This window comes from Oxyura jamaicensis, chromosome Z (genome assembly GCF_011077185.1).
Source record: "Oxyura jamaicensis isolate SHBP4307 breed ruddy duck chromosome Z, BPBGC_Ojam_1.0, whole genome shotgun sequence".
NCBI classification, from domain to species: Eukaryota; Metazoa; Chordata; class Aves; order Anseriformes; family Anatidae; genus Oxyura; species Oxyura jamaicensis.
Window position 1 is genome coordinate 3,029,512 of NC_048926.1, and position 8,965 is coordinate 3,038,476.

Consider the following 8,965-nt stretch of genomic DNA (forward strand, 5'->3'; position numbering starts at 1 on the left):
TGTATTCTATTCATGAACAGCACTTTGTGCAATGGTCTCCAAATGGTGCTTTTAGATGCAACTACAGAATGCATAATAAATAAAAATAACAAAAGAGACCTGGAAAGCAATGAACTTGTGCCATTGCCAGGAACAGCATTGCTTGAATGCTGTTTTAATCCTATTCTGCTTTTTATGGGTCTGAAAAAGTACTCCATTGCATCACAGGAGGCTGCTAAACCTCATCAACTTATTCAAAATTTTTTTATGTGTCACAAAAGGAAAAAAAAAGAAAAAGAAAACAGAAAAACCTAAGTGGTATGAACTCCCTGCTGATAGAAAAGTACACAACTGCCTTTTGTTTCTCCATGGCCAATAGCTTTGCTCATCCTAGGAAGAGAATCCAGACAAAAATGATATTTCAGGTATTGATTAAAAACAGGCATTAAAAACCTGTCCAAAATGAAGTGCAGCCAGGCAACTGTTTTGACCTGAAGAGTGCAACCATAAAACTGCTGGAAAGACTTTGCGAATGATTTTGTCACTTTGGAAACAGTCAGAAAGCAGTGTTCCCACAGACCTCTCAAAGACAGAGAGAGAGAGCCCAGCCTTTGGATTGGATTGCAATCCTTTCCAAGGGCCACAAAGACCTAGGAGATCATGCAGCTGCATCCTGCACACGTTGGGCTGCACAAGCGGCAAGAACTTGGTTTTGTCTAGATCATGGGCATCAATCTTGGGCTGACGGTGCTGGTGCTAGCTTCAAGCACTACAAAGCTGGAAGTTGCCCAGAGTGGAGAACTAACAGAGGTGGTAAAATCATGGCTGTTAGTGGCAGAGATCCAGTGGGTTTCAAAAACGTGCTGTTACGGAGTATCATCTTTACTGGGCAATACACTGTCCATATGTCTGGAGGTGGAATAAGTTCCTCAACCATGAGAGACCACCGTCCTGCTGGCTGTGCAGGAGAGATGGGTGCTTTCTCTCCATTGACCAGCAATGATACAGACCTGAGGCATCCCCAAAAATCTCAGATGTCCCCCAGGAAGAAATTACCCATGGCGTGGTAGATGTACATGATTAATAATACTAGCAATTCAAAGGTTCCTCCTGTCTCCTCAGCTCCCTTTCTCCAGCAATACTTAACTTTATTAAGGTATTTGCCAAGGGCTTCCAGACCCATGTACCCTGGTCTGAATTTCAGTATGATTCAAGTGAAGCCCAAACCTTGGGCAAGACATGTAGGGGACTGGATGGCTGCATTTTATATCTCTATCACACCAGGGAGTTTATTGGAAAGGCACTAAAATATGTTTCTCTCTTGCCCTCACTAATAAAAGGAACTTGGACCCAAGACTAGGTAAAAAATGTTTATAGCAAAAATTTTTAGTATCTGATTTTGAAAAGAGCAGTTAATAGGAACTTCAGCTGCTGAGCCCTGCTAAAATCAGGTCTCCTCGTGGAGAGGTCTAGCCAGAACTTCTCAAAATTAGGCAGTTATCCAGGTTCTAGAGGGAAGCTATTAAAATACTTTTTTTTAACGTAGCCCAGTAAGTAAGCACTGTTGGGGGTGTCTGCTTGGTGACAGTATTTTAAAGACCTCATCAGTAAATTGCAATGTACCAGGAAAAATGATGGCCCTTTAATTTTTGATCTAATCATCAGCTTTTATTTACATGATCTACTAGTTAGCTCCACCATATTGAAGCTGACAGACTGTCCAAGTTACTTTAGTCCCTAATTACTGAAATGAAGCAAGCACCTCTATTGAATGATGTGTATTTTTTCCTGTCACCATAAAAGAGACCCCCCTCCTGGTGATTTAATCAGACCCGTGTCCTTTCTGTAAATAATGCTTAATCATCTTAGTCAACCTCATTTTTATAATGGCCCCTTTCACTGGAGCTCAGAAATATGTTAATCCACAATCACACACACGCACAAAAGCATTGTACCTTAAGACCAGAAGATACTTGCATTCTTTTATTTACTAGCAATTATTTTAAAGATCAGATTAAATGAGTGAGTCATGGAAGAGGCTGTTTTTTTTTTTTTTTTTTTTTCCAAAGCCCTCCCTTATTTCCAGCCAACTGGTGATCTGATGGGCTTGTACCTGCTGGCAATAGCCTGTGGTGGCACTTCATTGACTCCATAACATACATTAAACCATGGAGACCTACTAATTCCATGGTCAAGCGAGTTGGCAGCAGCTTCTCAAAGTGCTTTCACTGTGTTAATAAGGAAATATATATATATATATATATATTGGAAAACTTAGAAACTCTTCTCAGCTCTTGCATTTTTCAGTAAGAACATTGGTGGCATACTTTCCCCAAACAGCTGTGTGATTTTGTATCACTTATCTTCACCCAAACAGATAACCAAACCCAGCTAGAGATGTTCACATCTAAATCCTTCTTGTCCCTCTGCTCTTCTGGAGTTTGCCTCTGCACACCCAAAGTGACAGTGTTGATCTGCTCTAACAGAAACCCTCAGTCAGATGTTTTTCCTTGTCCTCCAGAGAAGCATCCCGAACCTTTTAATAAGGCTGTTACATTGGCTTAGATGTGGACAGATCTCTTTTTATTTTTGTTTACAAATTTTAGATGCAGTAGTGTGGGAAAGTACAAATATAATTGACTTTTTAAAAGCTTGATCAATTCATATAAAACCTTAGTATTATGAAACAAATAAAAGAAGAACCAGTTAATGTTCTTTTATGGCTCTAAAATGTATCACGGGTGAAACTGCATTTAAATAATAAGAATTTCCTCTCAAAACCCTATGATTAGGTTTTGGCCATAGAGCCAAAGTGAGATTGTTATAACACAAGACACATGGCACAACACTATCTGGTTTCATCCACAGGGAGAAGAATAATCTTTGCTGTAACATAGCTATTCCAATAAAATGTACTTTTCTTTATGTGCTAACGTGAAATGGAAAGCTATAATGAAAAGAAAAAAAAAAAAAAAATTGAAAGCCATGAAGATGAGGGTGAGCATAGAAGAAATGTAAAGCTGATTTAAAAGATTAGGAAGGACATTGGAAAGGAAATGTTCCACAAGATCATGGAAACATTAACAACTAAATCTGGAGACAAAAGGGAGTAACTCTGTCTCTCAATGTTAAGAACGTAATTCAGTTTGGGGAGTTCCGTAAGAGATTTTCCCTTGCAAGAGGGCTCTTCTACATTTGCCTTTTACCATGACATCCAGAGACATCATTTCCAGAGAAGACACATACTAGAAGATGACTCAGGTGGAAGATATGTACCAGGTAGTTGTGAAGTGTTCAGTAAGAAAACAAATGTAACTCTCTGGAGGTTTTCTGTCTGACTAGGAGGCATCTGGTACATGATCCCTCAGAGGTCTGTGCAAGAAGACCCAGAATGTGGCTGCAGAAATGGTAATGGTGCCCCAGCCTTCATCTGCATCCCGCCCCACCACTGACCCAACAAATATCCCTTTCTGGAAAATCAGGTCACCAATCCAGAGTAAAAGCTAAAAAGGGAAATGGGAAGAGTCAAGTTATTAACTTTATTTATATTCACAGCTTGTAATAATTTCCCCTTGACATTTTTAAAGCACATACCCCATCTCGTGTTTGGCTGCTTTTCATAGATCAATATGACTAAGGGAATACATTTCAGATCCTCCCAACATTGGCCCAGGTTTTACCACCCACTCCAAGAGGCTGCAAAGCCAACCCTCACTCTGGAGCTCTAACACACCAACACTGTTGGTCTGTCCCACTTATTAGGTGAGTTGCTGGACTCCCCAAACAAGCACTGGGACAGCCCTGGCCATTCAAGAGCACTGCTTTTTCTCTAGTTGCCTATAGCAAACCAGAAACAGGCTGGGAGGCCATAAGATACATTCCACTTCGTCTTCCTTGGTACTTGGAGGTCTCAGAGTACTTCCTTGGGGCTTGTATTTTTCTTTCAAATTCTGTGGTGGGATGTGAACACATATTATATGGCCAAAACTCATGTAAAATGAGTCTGAAAGAAATAAATATATATATTTAAAAAAAAAAAAATTAATGTCAGGAATTAATGGAAAATGCAGAGAAAATCTGGAATTTCCTCTTTTTACTGACAGTGCATGTGCTGCTAAAGAGGGCTACACAAATTGGGAAGCTTCTTGCTTTGTGCAGCTGTACCATGCAGGCTTTTCCTTTCCCAGATCCAAACATGGTTTTTGGAGACATCGTGATGCTGGGACTGACTAACAGCCAGAAAAGTGACTGAAGAGAAGCAAGAAACCCTTGCAACCCCTGCATGCAGGCTCCCGGGTGGACATCTCAATCAAACACGCTCAATTTGCAAATGAAGACAAAACATTTTCTCCCAGTTGCAGCTTTGCAAGTACAACCTGCTATCTGCATACAGTGCTGTGGACCTTCACTCCATAATTTCCAGCAACTCAAATACCACCACAAAAAAAAAAGAGATGAAGCATGAGAGGAAGTGCCTGCTGCACTGAGCAGAGTGGGAGCAGGGGGTTGGTATAGCTGCAGTAATTCTCAAAATCAGAATCACAGGTATGTATTGCTGCCACAACAGGCTTCCAGGACTTGCAGGACTGCAGAGTTCCTGCTATGATATTTCATTGCAGTGGTATTAGGGTTTGTAAGTCTTACGTATTTCTCATCCTAAGCAAGGGAGGGCAGTCATCTGTTTATTCACACAGATGCGTGGCTCCTGCAAGTACTCTGCCTCCCCAGAAATCACCCCCATGTCTCCCTGCTGATTATACCTCTCATGATAAGATCTACAAAACTTCCAAAAGTTGTGCTGACATAGCAATAATCTGGAAATATCCCTCTGGAGGCACCTATTGATTGTTGCTGTGGGTGGATTATACAAGGAATCTATCTTAATTACCAGAAACTATCTCCTTGGAATGGCCAGCAATGTAGCAAAAATGATACACGAGGAGATCCATTACTCTCAGGGAAAGGTCAATCCAATAGGATGTATGTTTGCATTCAGGTCAAGTGATGGCTAGTCCATCACCACGCTCTGCTCTCACTGCCCTGTCAGCTCTGTAATGGCTTCACCTCTCCTCCCTACCTCTCACCTCCCTCTCCCTGGTGCCAGACTGATAACACGAATTAGGGCAACTGCAGCTAACAGGGCACAGCTGTATTATCACAGATGATAAACAGTGTCAAAGACAATTACGGGAGCTGCAGAGAGAGGAGGGACCTTGCAAACCTGTCCTTCGATTCTTGTGTTGTGGGAGAGCACCTGGCCTGTAGTGAGAGCAGAAAAGGGGAGGTGGAAGGAGGAAGATGCTTTTTCTGCCTTCTTACTCCATGAAGAAGTATGGGATCTCCCTTCTCTCTTTGGAGAGCATCTCTGCCCTGCTGGAAACCCAGCACTGAGAAGGTTTTGCTGCTCCAGCAGGTGACTTAGCACAGGAACAGGGGCTATGAAGAGTGCTCTGAAGGACCATCTTTCTCCCTGTATCCATGCTCCAAAGGACTGTCTTTCTCCCCAGATCTGCACAGGTAACCCAGGAGGGCTGGTGTCCTCCACCAGTGCCTACCTGACCAGTAGTGGCTGCCCACCTGCCTGCTCCAGTCCCTGACACTAAGGAAAGCTTTGCTCTACCCCCTGCACAATGTCAAGTGGTGCTGTGGATAATTCAGCTGCCACCCAGAATCCTACAGTGTGAGAAAACTGAGGATTTTGGAGGCTTATAAATTGTCTGGATTTGGGTGGCTTTTTCCACAGAAAAAGCCCATGTCTCTTCCCACATCTCACACCCACGGGTGTTTTTATGTCCCTCTAGCTAGAACCAAAATGCATTTGCTAGAGAGCAACAAGGGTGCCTACCCCAAGGCTGCAGGCCTGTTGGCTGCACCAGTTCCCAAATTAAAACATGAAAATATATAGATTAGGTCAAAAACTTTGGACCAATTTTCCCACATTTCTCAAGGCTAAGCTGGGATTTGGGGCATGAGAGGAAAAGCCAGTGAGGTGAGCTAACCACTGCCTTCCTGCAACGCACCCTTGGGCTGCTCCTTTGCCATGGACAACAACCTGGGTACATCTTCAGGGTCACTATCCCCTTTTTTACCCCCTTTCCCCACATGACACTGGTATTTCATGAAATAAATACATAAATTACTCAGTGTAGAGTTCAAGGCCAAAAGGACTTTGCAAAACTGTTTTCTTCCCACTGCTACTTCCCAACACCTTTCCCATCACAACCCTCACAAACTTTTCCAGATCCAGCACGGAAACTCTTTCTAGGTAACTAGCGTGGGTGTGCTCCAACACTCTTAATGATGGCCTCATCTGGAATTGCTTTATTAATATTTATTAAGTGATCACTAGCTGCAGGTACATTCTTTAATAACTTATTTATAAAGCACGCTATAAAACACATTAAAAATACATTCTTTAACAGATAATGCCATAACAAGATGTTGTAAAACAAACCATAAAATGTAAATGACGACTGTACCTGAACTGAAAATACACTGGAGGCTAGAAAAAAGAAGGGAGAGAAGAAAGGGAGCCATAGCCAGCAAGCCTGAAAACCAGCAGTACCTTGTGGTGGAGCACAGGATTCATCTGGGTGACATTTCAAAGGATAAATATGGAGCACTGGCCTGTTCTGACCTGAGGCTACAGGTGAGCAGAAGGGAACATGGAGTTGCTGTAAAAATATTCCTAGGCTGGATGTGAAAGGGCTTGTGCTGCTATGAGCAGGTGGTGGTGGGTGTCCCTGGGGTCCCTGCAGCCCCCCACTCCCTGCACCTCTGCTCCCTTTGCTTTCCAGGGACACCTCTACCTCTCCTTCTTCCCTCTCCTCTGTACCCTCCTCCTACAGCAAGGAAATCTCAATTTTTTCACCCTAGGAAAACCCAGCTGGTTGTCTGATGGGGTTTTCCACCTGAGCTGGCCACCACAGTTCCCATCAGAGCAAAAAGGGGGAAATAGTAAAATTGGCACATCCAAGGGCCAGTTCACAGGAGCTGAAGGTGGGCAAATCCTGCCCACCACAGCAGCCCATATTCAAGCCCTCTGCTGTCCCTGTTCGTACCCTTCCTGGGGTATCTGCTGCAGCCTCACCAGGTACAGCTCTACTTATGCTCCTGAATGTCCCACCCAGAGGTGTTGCAAAAGACCATTAGTAACCAAGTGCAATTGTTAATGAATTCTTATTGACAAGGGTAAAACTCAAAACGAACAGAAACTCCCCTTTTTAGCCTGGCATTGCAAAATAATTGTGAACAAGTTGTGCTTATGTTCATAAACCAGATGTGATTTCTGAGGTTTGTGCACCCAAAGAGAGGTGGGAGGAATGCCAGGAAGCCTGCCGCAGCTCAGCCTGAATTTCCACCTGAAAAACAGAAGTGGAAAGGAAGAAGGGAAGGGAAGGGAAGAGAAGAGAAGAGAATTACTAATGGGAAAAAAAAAAAAAAAAAAAAAAACGTTCCCAGGCACATGCTGGAGTTGACCTGGACAGGGTGTTATTTGATCCCCAGTTATTTTTTTCTCCCATTTTAACCTGGGTCCCAGAGGATTTTCCATTTTTTGTGAAATCATCCTCAATTCAGGACACCTCGCTCTCTTTATTTCCTCCTTCCCAGAGCATTAAAACCTCTCTCCCAGCCTTCTCCCCTTCCCTCTCCCCCCTCCTCCTGCAGCGAGCTAAAATGGCAAGACTAATTTCATTTCTTTTGCTTTAGTTTGTCTATCTGTGACAACCCTTTTTATGCATTTAATTCATTCTCAATTTCTCATAATCAGGCAAAAGGTGTCCCCTAAGGTTAGGAGAGAGCTTGTCAAAAAGGCAGCGTAAATTTGCAGAGGTAATCACCAGTCTATCTCCTCTCCCCACTGCCCGTGGAACTATTAACTAATATCACTGTCTAATCTTTTTTGTACTTATTTATTTTGCAGCGAGAAACTAGTGTTATAAACACCCCTACTGTCAAAACTTGTCATCCTCATTACCTCAAGGCGGGCTCCATCTCAGTTATTCTAATTTCATAGTTTCTCGAATTTACAGCCGCTGGAAATTGAGTACAAAATCCATTATCATTTGTATATTTTAATTATGCAAATGAGGCAGCTCAGCTGCTCTGGCCGGGACCTGCAGGGATGCCTAACTTCAGTCTGGGTGATTACAATTTATCCAGTCGAGTCACTTTAATTGTAACAAGCTAATTACATTGTTCCATTTGGCTTTAACAAAAGAAAGGAGACGAAGATGCTTAATGGCAAGGGCCCGGCGTTGCGCCGCTTCTCCCAGTGAGAGCACGGGGCGAGAGGGATGGGGAGGTTTTGGGGACCCACCCCAGGCACGGTGGGATGGGAGGGAGGGCAGGAGGTGCTGGATGTTGGGGCAGATCTGAGCAGCAGGGGAATTTGGGGAGGGGTGCTCCACGTGCCCAGCCATCATTGGATGGGAGCAAACTGTCCTTGACATGCAGGGGGTGCTGGGGGGAGCGCAGCGCCGTGCCCCTGCTCCTCCAGCCCATCCTCTTCCCATGGGGAGTCTTACAGAGGCATATCCCTGCCTCAGCCGAGGTCTCAAGGACTGCTGGTGAAGTCCCCTGGTGCCCCCTTTTTATCTCCTTTGTAAGAAATATTATCTGCATTTACAGGCATTTCATTCAAAAAAAAAAAAAAAAAAAAAAAAAAAAAAAAAAAGAAAGAATATCTTACCACCTCCAGCAGCCCAGATCAGCAATTACTTTCTCAGACCCACAATAAATGCTCAGTACCTAAATTAAATACCCAGGAGAGAGGTAATATGGCTGCCCACACCTTCACGGAGGCTGTTAATAAATAATTACTTCTCTTGCACTGGCCATCTGAGGATCTCAAAACCTTTTGCAAGCTTTAATGAATGAAGCCTCAGTAAAGCAAGGCATATCCTTATCAGCTCTTTATAAATGGGGAACGAAGGTGCAGAGGCAGAGCAGCTGTAGGTTTTCAAGGTAAGAGACACTTGTTTCA

At 43.4% G+C, this 8,965-nt stretch overlaps 1 long non-coding RNA gene across 1 annotated transcript; it reads left to right on the forward strand.

Annotated features, from left to right (window-relative positions):
• The first annotated feature begins 5,244 nt into the window (after window positions 1-5,244).
• On the forward strand, window positions 5,245-7,779 carry LOC118156509. The gene is made up of 3 exons (XR_004746295.1): window positions 5,245-5,659; window positions 6,402-6,628; window positions 7,751-7,779. It is a non-coding gene; the product is annotated as an uncharacterized LOC118156509 (long non-coding RNA).
• Window positions 7,780-8,965: the final 1,186 nt, after the last annotated feature.